Below are 16,387 nucleotides of genomic sequence, written 5' to 3'. Positions count from 1 at the left end.
TTGAGGACGGGAGTTTTTCTATCTCTATAATTTGTTCTGGCTCTGTTACACTGAAGGATGCTGCAGATGCAGGCAGTTGCTGGTGTACACCAGTGGCAAGACCCAACACATCATTTACCTGTTCGCAAGTGGGGGGTTGGTGGAGGCTGAGGCAAGTATTCTACCTCTTCACCAACTCATATTCTTCTTCTGCCCTGTAGGATTCAAAAAGGTCTTCCCTCTCCCTTGATTTTACACTTTCTGGTGTAAATACATAAAAGCTTGAACTCTGGATACATGTTGTATTTGACAGGCTAATTGACCCATTTTAATTAATTGTCTTTGGCTCACACATAAGAGATCACCTTTCCCATAAGCTAGCTTTAAGGAATCCAGTCATTAATCTTCTTAAGCAGCTATTCTGTTCTCACTTCCTCTAAGGCATTTGCTCACACAGCCTCCACACTAGACTCATCCAGCAAGGAAATCCCCAAAGACTGTTCACTGAGCTCAAGGGGAATCCTACCTCACGAAGATCATTCTTGGAAGAAAGGGGTCATTATACTTTATTTAGACAGTCTTTTACCTCTGGAAAGGTAGCCAAATTAAGCTGACTTCCACTTGCTTTTGAAGTTTTTCCAACTCCTAGGAATGATTACATGTAAAACACCGCTAGATAGGTAAGGTTCTATATCACAGTCTTTCTGATACTACATTAAAATCACTTATGAATACAGAACACTATATTTACAACCTCATGCTGAGATAAAAATATTGTATTAATGTTAAGTAAGCTTTGACAACATTGAGTATAAAAACATACTGAGTCTCGGCTTTTGCCTGGCGTAAACTCAGAGATACAGAATTCCTGAAGCATGATGCTCTTGTGCTTTTTTTAATGGGTGCATCACAAATGTCTTTGGAAATGTCTTCTTTGGGCCACATTTTCTTCTTTTGCCATACAATCTGCTCTGGCTGGTCAGGAGAAAGATACTAGTGTGGTAATAATGTAGTAAAATTTCTATTCTCACCAGCTTATTAGAAAGAGGAGCTGATAAACTGATTGCATTTGGGAGATGTAGTTGAGTCAATGAACAGGACAGAGTGGATTTTAGAATAATATGCAATGGGAGGCAGCAAGGCTTGAATGTAACTGGGGTGATAGATGTGTGAGAAAGCTGATTCAAACTAGATATTGATGTTAGGAGGAGGCCATAAGTGTTCAATGTTTCAGGGGAGAGAAGAGGGAGTAATAGAGAAGGAGGGGAAAAAACATAAGGGAGGGGAGGAGGAGAAAAGTCAAAATAAGCTTTCTGTTTTGGCCATACTGAATTGAATTTGACAGCTAGCTAGCCCTAAAATTATGTCAGATGAAAGCCGAGATGTTAGTTTGGACAGGAGAGTGACACCAGTCAGTACTGTGTTTGTCAGTATAGTAATGCTTGTTGAATCTGTGTGGATGAAATTACCCTCAGGGAACCTGCAGAGGGAATAAGAGTTTTAGGGCCAAGGCTATGAAACAACCACAAAACATTTCAGACATAAAAGCTACATTGAAGGAGTTGGAGAATTTATGGCATCCTAACCAAATGCGGCTGAAGAAGAAGCACAGAAACCAGGATGCTGTGCCATCCTTGGAGACAGCATATGCTGTGCTGTATTTGAAGATGTACAGTGGACTGTCAGTGTGATGAGTGGATCTCTGTACTTCCCAATTGGTGAGTACAGTGGAATTCACATTTGTGGGCCAGCAACTTAGAACAGGGCTGATTTTATACTATTTATGGGAGTGGCACCAGGCCAACCACAAGAATTTTCAATCAATCTTCTCTTTATTTTATAAAGAGGAAAAGAGCCCCAAACAACAAGACTACTGCTCTGAGCATCACAAAGTTGTCGAGTGTGACCACTCGGTTGGGCTCTGTGTTGATGATGACAAGTCAGTCATGGCCTAACCTACTCTGACATTACACCAGCCATCTCTCCCTTGCCTCCCTTGCCTGCTACATCCCTTGTACCAGACCTTGTGAGGTCACATGTAAGGCAGATCAATGTGCTGGAACTATTTGCTTTTTGGCTTTGTAAGTTTTCTGACAGATCAGCTTGTTCACTCAGCTTGCCCTCCCTTTGCACAACCTCTAGAGCTTAGAGCTAATGCAGGGGAGTCGCAGGAGTGCATGGCCAGGGCAGGGGAGGTGGCCCCTTTCAGCAGCCACTGGACAAAGCGCAACAAAAAGCATCAATGGCGCTGGTGTCCCTGTCATTAGAGGAGAGTGAAAACTTTCTTGTGAAGATGAAGCAGGCTGTGCTTTAAACCCAACTCACCAGAGTGCAAAGCTCAAGTTTTATATTGCATTTACATGTATTAACAGTAAAATTACTAATTGCCTCGTCTTGTTGGATTTTGCTTTTTTGCACATCTTGTACTAAGCAAACACCGTTCAGATTCCTTTCTACAGGCACACTTTACATATATATATGGCCACATGTAGATATTTTTTTTGGATACAAAGTGTGAGCAATCACTTTTAACCTCTGAGATTAACAGATAAACTCAATGATCCTTCTTCTCCACCTTTAGCTAAGCTTTTACAATAAATAAATTAAAAAAGCCAAGTGCATGGAGCAGGGTACATTTCTCAACTTTAAGACCAGTCAGTAGGTGGGAGGTGGGAAAGATCTGCCGGTGTGACCTGGGGGATAATAGATGAGTTGACTCTGCATGTTTCTCTCATGTACTGTGCCTGCCTCCTCTCACCTTGATTATAAAGTTTTAAAAAAATTCAATTCTTCACCACCTACACACATGCTATTAAAATCATGATGTGCATTAACAGAAAATCTTTCCCAGCTGGATGGAAAATTGCTGATAGTCTTGCCAACAACAGAAGCCAGCTCTACATTGTGCAGCCATCCACCATGATGCCATAAAACCAAAGCCTGCTAGGTTCTACAGTTTCAGGAATTGTTAGTTTCTCATCCACTCCTCCATCTTTCCTTCTGTTTTTTTGTTTCGCCTCCTCTCTCCTTGGATAAATATAAACTGCCAAGATCATGGGTAGCGGTGACAAAGCACGATGGAGAGGAGACCAAATTACTCTGTCTCGTGTTCCATTATTTTTGGGAATGAGGTGGGAAGGAGTAAGAGGACAGCACAGGCAACCCTGCATTCTGGGCCCTATATCCAGAGCCACTGCAATTACTCATGCTCCCTCCTGACACTCCCTCCCAGGCAAAAGGTATGGATGTGCATGATTCTTAGGGCTAAGCTGATTTTAGTGGAGTAACAAACTTCGTGTACAAGAAGCAGTTCTGAGACAAGTCTCTAGGACCACAATATCTTTCAAACATTTTGACTGGGTTTAGGAGGTGATGTCACAAGTTAGGGCCCCTTGTCACTCTGAAGCACCTATGCTTTATTTGTGGAAAAAATACTGTTTGCTTTACAACATCTTAGTCCCTCACTAGCTTCTATCATTTTTTCTGAGATTTCTTCAAGATTTGCAGTAGAAAATATTGGACAAGTAAAGCAGAACAAAAAAGCTGGTCTCTAGGAGGAGAGATTTTCTCTGGAATTCAGTCCAGTGACAACTACTGCTTCAGTGTACTCTTTTTTCATGTGGCATTCCATCGCTGAATATCACAAATCTTATTGGGCCGGCTTTTAACAACTCTAGTCCTGAATGACTCTTCATATGTTGAAAGGATTGCTGTGTTCTTAGTAGTCCTCATTTCTGCTGCTGTCTTTGAAACATCACGAAACATGAATGATTGACATGTGAATTAAGTACAGGCTCTAGGTAAATTGTAGGCAATTAATTCCCACATCAAAAAGAAACACGCCAAAAAACATTAAGGTATAAAGAGAAAACACGTATCTCAGTCAAAACAGAGCCCACAGCTGCTAACAAAAGTAATTCTATTGCTGCTGTGTTCTGAGCCCAAAGGGGACTAAAGCAAGTAATTAATGAGACATCTCCTTGTGTATGGGTGATGTGTGTCCTTTTCAGCAGTTACTGAATATTTCCTCTGCTTTCATTTATCTTGTCCCAGCACTTTAACACAAAATAACAATTTTCACTTTGTAATTAAGACCTGTCTTGCAAGCATAACAGAGTCTCATCTTCAGCATGGCAGTGGAACCTGTATCACACCTCCTCTCCTCAAAAGAAGCTGATCTGAAGCATGTGAGGTGAGTCACTATGTAGGCAAACAGAGCTGAGACTGGAGAATTAAATACCTCCACCAACCTTTATGGCATGTTCCTACTTAAAAACAGGTGAGGCTGCAGCAAAAGGGCTTTTGTTTTAGTGCACATTGGGCTGACAAAGAAAGGAAAACAGCATAAAGGGTTGTGTTCCAGGGCCCTGGGAGTTCTGTGGGGAATTCAGAGGATGCCCAGGGTGAGCCCATGGCTGTTCTCTAGAGGGAATTACCAGAAACCGGGGGGACTGTTCCACTACGTGACTTGGCTTGGAAATCAGAGTAAGCGTCTCAGGGTGGATGGCCTTTAGCAGTGTAGATGTAGCTGTGGTATATCTCTGGTGACCACCATCAGTGAAAGAGTGAAGTTCCCAAGAGCTGAAGTCAACCAAAGCTCAGTTGTAATTTGTTTCCAGAGTCAGCTTTGCTTTGGGCTGTTGCTGTTAAATTTGTTTTAGAATAAGAAGCCAATTGTTTGTGTTCAGCTTGTTCAGAAGGTTTTTCTGTAGTGACCAATGTAAGAAACTAATTTTAAAATAACTAAAGATGAAAATTTCACCATCCTGTCTACAGTGTCTCTCCATTTCTGTAAGGTATCCTGGTTGTGTTTTAGCTTTACGTTTCTTTAACTTAATTGTCCCTTGGGTTTTTTTCTTTCCTCTGCCATCTCATTCTGTTTCTTGACAAATGGGTAGCTTATGTTCACCTCCATCCTAAACTGAAACTATACTGGATATCTCAACATTGTACAGCAGCTACTGCTGCATAAATGGAAGCACAGAGACAGTTGTACCTACTTATTCACAGTTATGGGTATCAGAGACACACAGACTTTTCTCTGCCTTCTTCAATTCAGCTGAATCTGTGCCTTCTGGTGTGGCTTATCACTTTTGGCTTGGTCTGCCCTCCCGAGTTCAGAGAACACATCACTGGTGCTGGTTCAGTCAGGTATCATATATGTCACATGTGCACCACTGCAAATGTTCTGACTTGATCTTTGCTGTGAAATCACCTTACCATCACCAGGCCAGCCTTAGGAGGTACAAGAATTGTCCCAGGGCCTTGTCTGAGTCTGGAAGGTGTGGGCTTCCTGACAATGATTCAGCAGCTTGTAGGCAGAGCTCTCTTCCCTACTACTCCTAATACTTTTGCTTCCCTGTGCCCATTCCGGAAAGTTACTGCGGAGCTGTGGTTCACTCTCTCTAAAGCGTCTATGTATGCTCCCTGTGCTTTTCAACAGGCAGTCACAGCAATAACATATTAGTGTTTGTAAATAAAGTGGAACACAGCATATGAAGCCACGAATAAACAAAAATTCCTGGAAATGTGGCTAATTACAAATGGCTGTTTCCATTTTCCCTCATGAAGGGAACCAAGGTCCTATTCTTCTAAGCTCCATAGTTAGGAGACTTACTTGTATCAGTATTAAGAAAACTTTAAACTGAGTGTTTGGGGTTTTTTAACAAACAAATTGGGTTCAGATTTGCTGATTCTTGAATTCTTTCATCTCATTTCTATCCATTTGGCTTTTGTATTTTTGGAGTTGTGCTGACCAAAACATGCTTCAGTACTCTCCAGTTACATTACTTGCTTAAAGTCATGACACCTATTAATCCCAATATCCATCTGATAGAACATTTTGTGCATTTGTGCCAGCCTCATCAAGCAATTCCCCATTGAGTATGTTCTCATTAACCCTATGACTCTTTTCTGTGATCTCTTAATTTCTCTGTACTCATATTTATTCATCCTTTCCTTTATATTTATTGAGGTTGAACTTCAATTAATTGATTTCGGTTCATTCTTCTAGCTTGCACTTTGTGTATTCTCACCTCCAGAGTTAAGTACGTGCTTCCACCTTTCTGTTCCTCAGGTATTGTTCTGTTCTTAGGTTGAGAGTGGTTGCTTGGGCATGACAGAAGACCTCCTTGATTAATTCTCCAACACTTGTCCTGTGTTTGGCTATTTCTCACCAGGCTTTGTACAAGGCAGAGGTATCATTAGTTTCACTTCCCACTTGACTTGATCCCATCTCCACTATAGGAATATAGTGGAGGCTAGTTTGCAATTTCACAAAGAAATAACTTTTCTTGTTTTCTTGTCATTCAACATAAAGATAAGAGAGAACTCATAAAATCACAGAATGATAGAATGGTTTCAGTTGGAAGGGACCTTAAAGACCATCTAGTTCCAACTACCCCACCATAGCAAGGATGCCACCCACTAGACTCACAAAGTCATATAGAATGAAACTGAGAACAAAAACCAGTAGGAGATAGAGAAGTCAAATACTTGCTCCAGACCTTCTCAGGAGAAATGAACCAATCTGTGTTCTTGTGTGACCTCTCCTGAGAAGATGGATTTTTGTCCTCCTCCAGTAGCAAGACCACACTGAGATTCATGTATTTTCAAATACCTCTGTGTTAGCAGATCTGACCCATGTCATCCATGCCACACCTGGCTCATGTTTTAAGCTCCTAGCAGTGATACTAACAAAGTCCTTGTGCCAGCTATACAATTTTTAACCACTGGAACCCATGGTATTTATAGGTCCAAAACCAGGACACAGGGAACAAACACCTCTAAAATACACTGTAGTAATGCCAATGTACTTACCATGGCTGGTGTTCCAAATGGATCTCCTCTTCAGAGAGCATCTGACATGTAATGGCACTAGATAGATTTACACCATTCTACAGCTTTCCTAGTGCCCTTGCTAGTTGCCTGGAAGTGTATTATAGAGACAGCCAGGGAAAGATCTCCTCCCACGCTGGCTGAAACAAGTAAGGGTGCATGAACAATGCCACCTTCCAGCATGGGAAATCAGGCAGGAGAGTGGGTGTCAAGGAGGAGGGAAGTACGTACCTTTGAGCAATAGCCTTCCTGATGAATTTGGAAGAGGGTGTTTGTTCACAGCTCCAACAATTTTTCCACCTCCAGTAAACTGCTGACTACCACCTGATGGCAAAATAAACCAAGATTATGTTCATTGCCTCGATTGCTTGCTTTAATAGCAAAACATCCGCATAGCTGTGTTTTTGAGCCCCTCTAGAATATTAAAGTTTAAGATTCAGATCCTTCCTATCTAAAGGGATTTGGTGTAATTTACTTTTCATTCAGTGGCTTTCACAGATTTGGAGGTTGAGAAAACATGCTTAAAACAGCCATGTAGTTTAAAATGACTGTGTGTTGGCTGCAAAACACTGCACTGTGTGACACACTTCCCTGCATTTGGCACACACTGGAAGAGCTGGAGTTTGAGAAGTACCATTCAGATTTTTGTAATCCACATATAAGGTCATCTCAGGGAACTATACTGATAGCTACTGTGGAGTATTTTTTTGTCCACTAGGCTTGTTATCCTGTCAAAGAATATAATTAAGTTGGTTTGCTAGATGCATTATAAGCCCCAGTTGTCTGCTATTTATCACCTTATTTTGCTGTAGCAAACACACAACAACTACTTTATTAATTCCTTACCTGTTTGTTAGCTGTTGATGTAGTGTTCTTTGTGTTCTAGTTCCCTGTCCCCTATTACCCTTATCTCTTTTCTTGGAATGAAAAGTTGGTTTATACTCTTTCCCAGCAGATAACATTCAGGGTCACATTTTGCTTTCAGGAATGCTCATAAGTAATCATCAGGAGTTGTGATTGTTCAGCTGGTTACCCAGCTTACATTTACTGGTGCTACAATGAGTAGCAGCCTATATTTGAGTTTTCTATGTCTTCATACTGAAATCGTAGCTTCATAGATTTGTTTTGTGATTTTGGCTTATTGCTTCCTACCTGATATTAGGAGAGGCTTTCTAAAGGTATTATGCTATTTGGTAGAAAATAGTTAAGTGTTTCAATCTTCATACAACCACAATAAACCAAAATAATCTGCATGTCTTTCCTGTACTGACTGAGGTTTTGAAACATCTTTCTCAGTCTTCTGGCTTGTGGTCCCACTCAATGGAACCCTCACTTTCCTGGGATACTCTCTTGTCTTGTAAGAGTAAGATGCACATTTTGGGTACTCTCCAAATTTCTCCTAGTTGTTTTTGCCACTCACAGGAAAAAAAGGTGGACCTGGCAGTCTCCCCCACCTAATGGATGCACCTTGTGACCTGATCACCTTAAAATCCTTTTCCAGAGAGACTTCTGCCAGCAGATAAGATGGAGGGGGCTCTAGAGGTAGGGAAGACCGTGTCACCAAGGACAATAGACTCTTAGTGGTAGCAAAGTCATAATATTTTTGTCAGCCTACCTTACCTAAGCCATGTAAAGACAAGTTACATGGTGCTGATGAAAGAAGAGCCCAAGTCTTTGGAATTGGTGGAGAACAAGTCTTGGAGGCAGAAGTAGCCATCCTCTCTTCTGAGCATTGGTCTCTCCAGGGGTTTCTCCTACTTCTTCCATCCAGGCCTACCTTTTTTTCTCCCTCCTTTTCCCAAAACCCTAAACCCTGGAATAGCGCAGCCCATGCTTTGTGCAGCCCATGCTCCAGCATCTGAGGTAAAATCTTCATTTCTCAAAGAAAAAGGCAGGATCTATCAAATAAACTTCTAGGCCCAGAACGGGAAGAGTGAATAAACATTCAAAGATCATATTCTTAAATGTAATGAATTTTAAAGACAATCTTGTGTTTAGAGACCTGACGCATGCTTTTTTATCATTTGGAGCTGGAAAAAGTATAAGCATCTGGGGAAGTCTGAAATGCTGTTCACATTATAAACAGAGTACATTGCTCCCACTCCCCACCCCAGATCAGCTACAGTGGGTTTTTAAAAAGTGCGTAGCAGAATCATGAGCTTCCCTCTTTCTGGGAAGGGGGTAGCAGGGGTAGCAGGAGCTCCTCTAAAATGATCCTGTTTGCCCTCTGGAAAATTCAGCTTCACAGGTGTAATCAGGCCCTGACAGATGGGGATACTGATGTGGAGGAATGGTAAGAGGGATGAACAGCTCCGAGCTGCCCTTAGTCATACAGGTGGTCATACAGGTGATCAAGTGTGAGACACTTGGGTGACGCGGTGGGAGAGGAAGCTGGCTCTCTGCCAGCACACGGCAGCAGCTGAGACACTAATCCTGTGCTGCTGCGAGCTCTGAGTTCTCTCAAAATGAAAATAAGGTGATTGTAAAGGAAAGTGGAGATCCAGGGTTAACTGTGATATCCTGCAGGAGAAGATAATATTGAAGCGTAGGCAAGTGCTTTCACACGCCCTGGTCATTTCATCTTTGTGTTCGACACAATGGCCGGCAAGGGAGCACAGTCCTTGAGGCTCAGAAGGGAGAGCAGGTAGGGACAGAAGTAGCTAAAAGGCTTGGAAGTCAGAGAAGAGAAGGAAAAACATTTCCATGTTTCTCACAGAAACTTGAGCAATAATCCTGAAATGCAGACACAGTTGCAGCCAGCAAAAAAGATGCAAAACCAACAAAAAAATCCCCCTAGGATTAGGAAACAGTGAGAAGCTAGACTAGAAACCAGACGCATTTCAGAATAAATTCAGTGTTTCAAAAGCAATGATGTGAAAGGCACATGATCCAGAGTAATAAAATGTGATATGAGCTGTTACTGTAAACAGAGAGGAATAATTGACAGGGAACTAAAACAGATCCACAGAGCACACATAGCCCAAGGCACTGTGAACCTGTGGCTGAATGAGAGGAAGAGGAGTTGTGTGGGGAGAAGTCAGAGAAAGACTAGCAAATCACAGGCAAAAACTAAATAACTCACACAACAGCCCGTGATCCCTGAGACTGAAAATTCAGCTGGAATGTGTCCTGTGGTGGATCAGCAGAAAGAATAGTAGGCATGTAGAAATAACAGTCAGTCTTACCCAAAATTAGAAATGTTGGTATTTTTATACGTAAAAATAATATAATTAAAACCAAATGGTTTTGGGCCTGAAGAAGAGGCCAGTTGGTTTCATCCTTTGGGCATGTTTACTATCACAAACCTGTAGCTTAGTCTGCAGGAGAAAGTGGTCAGTTTGGATGTGGAGAGGAGAAAAGCCCTGGCTGGAATCTGAGACACAGCACCACAGACAAAAGCTCTTTGGAAAACAGTCAGGTGTGGTGGAGTAGCCAAGGATGCAGGATGAACAGCACAGGGTGCAGAAAGCTGCAGATGAGCAAAGGCTTTACAGAGTATCTGGCAGCTTATTGCATCCTCCTGACACATATCATAGATACATGAAAATATACACACAGACAAAAATGTATGCATGTTATGCATGTATGTGTATATTTATGGACTGCAAAAATGCTTGAGAATAACTATGAGTGGTATTTGTTCCAACAAAGAGAGAAGGAAGGCACCCTTGGTGTTGTTATTTCACAGTTCAACAGAGTGATGCTGCACAGCCTCTTTCATGGAAACTGTATCCCAAAAAGGCTCAGTGAGTTAAATAATATAGGCACTGCTTTAAATAATAAATAGTAATGTACAAATAAAGAGTATTAAGAGACTGCAGAAAAGGAAAACCAGTGATATTTTTAGCTGATATTAGAAAAAGATGGAGGGGCAGATGGTCACTTGTGACTGACCCACTGGACAAGAAGGCCCACAAAGGTGCTAGCTGATGATAGGGAAGGAAAAAACCTTCTAGTCAGAAGAGGGACCATGGCTTCGTACCCCACAGCATGTGAGGAGCCAGCTACAGGAAGGGGACATAGTCATGCTACCTGGCATGCCTACAGATGGTCAGTAGCAATCCATGCTCACAGGCAGCAAAAATCTAGGAGGTTTTTACTACTGCTACCCCTACAGCCACATACAAACTCAGACAGATGGGTGGTGATGCTATCACTTATTCCCAACCCATTCATATTTGTGATGTTTTCTCCCTCTTTTACTGTTACAGTGCCCATTGCTTCCACTTCTCAAGCAATCTCCGCAGAGGGGACTTGTAACCATTTCCCTGCACCTTGCAAGCCACATTGTTTGTGCCTTAATTGGGGTGTAGATTTTTCAGTGCTACTTCTTAGTAATTAAAATGTCTTTTCATACATGTGAAGAGAAGTGTGGTGTCCTTTGATCGTCAGTAACCATCACTTACCTAATATATCAATGGCTATGACAATGTCATTTATTTTGTGAATATTAGAAGAGATGGACAGATAAAGAACAAGAATTGAAATGAAACTCTGAAGATAAATACAAACTCCTGCCATTACATGTCATAAGGCAATCAAAAATATCTGGGCATGCATGCTTCAGTCATTCACCTTCCCCTTGCACCACACTGCTTAGAAAACCAGAATAGAGGAAAGCACAACAAAACCATTGATATCTAGAGGGAAAAGTGTAGAAGAAAAATATTTTCTGCCTCAATAAACCTTGGGGTTTGACACTTGCTCTTCTTGGTTCTCCAAAGAGGTCAATGAGAGGTAAGAGCTTCATCACTTCAAAGAACGCTTAGAACTTTGTAGACTCAACCTCGCATGTCTTGACAGATGTTTTGATTTGTTTCGCTGAAATATGTAGGACAGGTAGGTAGATCTCTCCTGCATGCTGTCTGTCTCTCTCTCTGAATGCCTTTGTTTTTTGGACATTTTAGAAAAACCTACTATCACATCTAAGCCAGTCTGCTTCACATTGTGGGTAACAGCTCTGTGAGTCTGTTCAGAGCCGTGTCATAGACAAAAGAAGTTTCTGTAGAGTTCCTCAGGCTTTGGATCAGATTCTGAAGAGTATGCTCAACACCGATTTTGCATTAAAAGCAGTCACTTCTGTGTATGCTGAGATTCAGCATTTTTGGAGAGGGTCAGCTATACAAGAAAGAATGTACTCATGGCATTTATATTTTCTTCCAATGACACATGAAGATGCCATGTGCTACATATATGCATTTAGTTCTAGGTACCCACTTAAGCAAGGGGAAAAAAAGAGAATAATCAAAATTGTCCTTCCTGTGTCATTATCAGCCATGGTGACCTTAGAAACAGGAGTCCCATCACTTCAATAACAGATGTGAGAGTCATCCCTTATTAGGTCGGATGACTGATTGTGATGACTTCAAGGAAAAAGAGCTTTCCCTGTTAAGCAGCTTCTTCATAAGTAAAAGATGTGCCAATATCCATCTCCAGTGTGAGCATCTGCAGATGTCTCAGCATCAGCATTTTAGTTTGGATTACATGAGTGCTTTTGATGAGACTTTCCTGGTTGGCCCTCATCTCCTACTTTGGCTTTCAGAGCAGAGCAGCCTTGGAACATACAAGTAGATTCCTTTCATGTGAATTGGAAGCCAGACCTGACCCAGAAACACTCCTAACATACTCCAGCTGCTAATGGTGATTCAGTCCATGGACCTAAACTCCATCTAGTCTGAACCAGTCTCCCCACCCCAAACACCAACTGTTTCACTGCACAGGTCTGCTCTGATGTTCCTTCACCTCTTGCCTATGGAAAAGTACCTGAGATACCATTACCGTAACTACCTCAAATTTGTCTTTTGTTATCTTTTTGTTTTAAAAGCAGAGATCCGTTTATCCACTGAGCAGCAACCATGCGGCTCAGGGAGATCCCAGGTGGCATTGATATCTTTGTCAGGGCAAAGATGATATTCCTACAAGGAAACTGTTTGTTCTCATTTGGGAGTCCTGTGGGCATTGCTAGTCAACCAAGTCTGTCTTAGTTAATTAATCCTTGACCCATCATTTTGTGCTTTTCAGGTTGCCCCAGTATTAGTCTTTTGTTAGGGACCCCTGGTGGCCTAGTGGTTAGCATGCGGGACTCTCACCGCTGCAACCCAGGTTTGATTCCCAGTCCCCCGGGGCAGATGGAGCTCGTTAGCCCTGTGAGGCCATCCATCTATGAGAAGGTCACTCTAAACAAACCTACGTCCTGAGGACCTCACTGCCATTGTCCAAGCTCGCTTGGCCCCGGCAGGTGAACCTTAGGATTAAAGGGTGGGCTCAGTTCAGCGCATGCTGTGTCTCACCTAAAAAATCCATTGCGCAGGCTTGAAAGGTAAAAGATCTTTCCCAAAATCTTCGTTCGCGAAGACTGGCCATTATTATTATTATTAGTCTTTTGCTGAGATCAGATGCTTAGGGAGGTGGTTATGGAGTGTCCTCCCTTCCCAAGGTAACTAAATTCACAGACATTGCAGTGCCAGAAGTAATGTGATATGACCTCAAATATCTAGCTGAGTGATTCCCATGTAACAGGGAATAGTGAAATTTGAGTGTCTGTCTGCAGTGTTTGCAAGCAGCCACTTGAAAACAGCCCAGACAGCTGTTTGGAAACAGTGCACGCAGGCAACAATCAGATGATTGCTGTTGCAAGAGGTATCACAGATGTGTGATGTTATATCTGCTCTGGGTTTGGTTGCTGCCCTGCACACCACTAAGAAAAAGATAGAGGCAAAGCCTAGATGCAGTGATGGGCACTCTGAGACGCTGACTCGGGGTTTGATGCTCTTGCTGGGGGGTACTCTGCGCTCCTCTGGGAAGGGAAGGGCTCTCCAGCTGGGGAGCTTGTAACCATGTGTGTCCTGTGGTGTGAGCTGACACTACTACTGTGCTCTGTGGAACTAAACTGAAGTACTTAAGATGGAAACACACCCACACCCCCATCTGAAATGGCAAGGCACACGGGCTTGCCCTGAGTCGGACTTGCTGCCTAGTGCTGGCAACCAGCGCTCACGGGGGCTGCCTGCGCAGAGTTTGTCTGGGCAAATAGCAGTCCAAGGTTTCAAATAGGTGTAAAGTCACTACTTGCCTAATGAGCTGGTCTAATAGTCAGCTGCTCCCTGTTCTAAGTAATTTCTTCTTCCTATCTGGAACTTGTATAGCATTGGTCTTAGCTACACTATTTTACAAATCTAGCTTAGCTAGACGACAGAGCTACCTGCTGCCAGAAATTGTTGCCCTTGTGTGTATTTATAGATCACAACCAAAGTCAGTTCTTGATCTTCTCTGGACTGAACTTGAGGCTGTCATGAAAACTACTGATCGAGCTCTTTTTCTTGACAACTTTAATCAGATGAATAAGAAATCTCATTTTTATAAGAGCTTTCATTGACTGCTTTTAAGAAAACAGGTTTTAGCATTTGCTGGCATTGACTATGCTCCCATTCATTAATGCTTTATTCACCTCCCATATCTGCTTAGCAATAATTATTCCTGGGACTAGTGTCAGACTAATTGGGCTTGGGAAATCCAGGCCAATGGATCACCTTTTTTAAGTATGGACTCAGAATTTGAAGGGACTGGCAAGCTGCTGACTAGCATGTGATCAACATGATACTAGACTTGCTGTACCAGCTGCAGAGGTGCTCAGTCTGCCTGCAGGGGAGACTAGAGAGACTTACAACCAAGTCTTCTCTACATGCAGAGGAGTGGTGCCCAGTACGTAACCACTTCTGGGAACAACCCTGGTTCACGTTGTTTAACCAACAGTCACTTTTCTGGTTCTATGTAGCTTCTCTTATCTTTCAATATGTTCTACAAATCACTGTCAGTGTTTCAGGAAGCTCCTCAGACAGGTCTTTCAATATTCTTGGTCACAAATTTTCTGGTACTGCTAGTGTATGTTGCTATAATTGTTGCTATTTGACATCCCCCACTGCTGCTGCTGAGATAGAAAGTATTTCTTCCTTGCTGTGAAATAAGCATGTCCCATTTCTTTCCAAATAAAAAACATAAATATTCAATGAATATTTTTTCTTTTTGAGTTACCACAATTGACAACTCTGCCACCTTTAACACTTGAGCTATAGGGACTAACAAAGGGAAGAGACGTTACTGAACTTGATGAGTGGCATTTTTGTCAGAGAGAATGGGTGTGAAATGCTGACAAACCAATTTAAGTATGAAATCACAAAAAGGTTATAACCAACCAAAATACCAGGTTCTAAAATGGTTTCTACACTCTCCTCCATCCCCTGGGATCTGGGGACAAAAAGAACTACTTTAGGATTAATATCGCTTTTTCCATGAAGAGGATTGATTGTTTGGTATGGCACTACAGATAGTATGAGGATTTGATGATCGAAGAGGTCCCTTTGAATCCTATTCTTCTGCATGATTGCAAGGATTTTGTTAGGTCTTAGTGTACTTAAATAATGCTTTCTTGCCCTTAATCTTTAAACCCAGGATTTTTTCATTAATGTTTTATCTTCTTCCATCAGCTGTCTCTTTCCTAGCTGCTGACTTGTTTGCGCAGCCACCAGACTCTCTGTTATTCTCATGTGTTACATATAACAAGGCTTGAAATAATCATTATTGCTTATCACTTTCACTTTTTGTCTGTACTAAGATGGATTTGAGACCAGAAAGCCTCTCATAGAACAACAGGTTGTGGATTTTGGGAGGAATATAATGAGGTTTTTTCAAACACAATGTTCTTATTTTTATGCCAAAATTTTCCCATGTAACAATTATTTGCCTGTAGCTGACCTCTGGAAATTGTCCTTGCAAAGCACCAAGTAGACTGTTGCAGGCTCAGAAGTGGTCTGTCTGCACACAGTGGAGTTTGCACTTCCACAAAGGGAATCAACAGTTTCTGGCTCTCCAAGTGATTTGTTTTTACCTATTTTAAAAGAAAATACATATATCATCCCCAGCAAGTGTAAGATTGTTTCAATAGTGCTGACTCCAAACCTGTAGCATACAGCTCCTATGTTGGGACTTCACCATTCAGCCAAGCTTCAGTTACCATGCTGGGCTGCCAGGTCCAACAGCCCTGAGGAGCTGGGGACTCAGCAGCCATCTTCCAGCCTGGAAGTGCCAGTGGAGGGCTGGGAGATGAGGCAGGGTACACAGATGGGTCATTTCTCACCAGGGAACAGCACCCAGAGATGTTCTCAGTAGTTCAGTGCAGGGCAGCACTGTCCAGGGGAGTTGGTACATGGCTTGCAGGGCAAGGAAGCCTGGGCACCCCAATGAAGTGTTTAACAATACTTAAGTATCTAAGTGAATCCCTTTTGGTTTATACCCTGTTGGCAGCTTAGCTTCAGGAGTGTCAGGAAAAAACCCCTGTGCACTGAAGAAACACAACAGCTCCAGACAGGCAGAGGCATTTTCCATGCATGACCTGGGGTGAATTGTTGCTTTAGGTTTGAACTTTAGTTCTTCATTACCAGTGGGGTCGTTGGCTGTTTCTCCTTAGGAAAACCACCCAGGCAGCACTAGGTGCTTGAGTTAAAGAGGAGTAAGCACTTTTCAATTACCAATGAGCTTTATGAGACATGAGACTGTGGCAGTAGTGTGAGAGATC

General features: G+C 42.2%; 1 protein-coding gene across 3 annotated transcripts in view; it reads right to left on the bottom strand.

The window, feature by feature from the left end:
* Positions 1-3,618: 3,618 nt before the first annotated feature.
* Positions 3,619-16,387, bottom strand: part of GTF2E1 (general transcription factor IIE subunit 1) — an 83,242-nt gene continuing 70,473 nt past the window's right edge. The window contains exons 6-7 of one of the 3 annotated variants that reach the window (XR_003533845.1): positions 7,048-7,140; positions 3,619-3,719 (exon numbers count right to left, since the gene is read on the bottom strand). The gene's annotated coding sequence lies outside the window, so the exon portion shown is untranslated. Of the gene's footprint in view, positions 3,720-6,876; positions 6,953-7,047; positions 7,141-16,387 lie in introns of those variants that run through there. The other 2 variants (XR_003533848.1, XR_003533844.1) reach the window with 2 other exon arrangements.

Source organism: Neopelma chrysocephalum, unplaced genomic scaffold (assembly GCF_003984885.1).
Source record: "Neopelma chrysocephalum unplaced genomic scaffold, ASM398488v2 Primary Assembly neopelma1_60, whole genome shotgun sequence".
In the NCBI taxonomy this organism is placed as follows: domain Eukaryota; kingdom Metazoa; phylum Chordata; class Aves; order Passeriformes; family Pipridae; genus Neopelma; species Neopelma chrysocephalum.
This window is presented reverse-complemented; position numbering and strand designations above follow the sequence as displayed.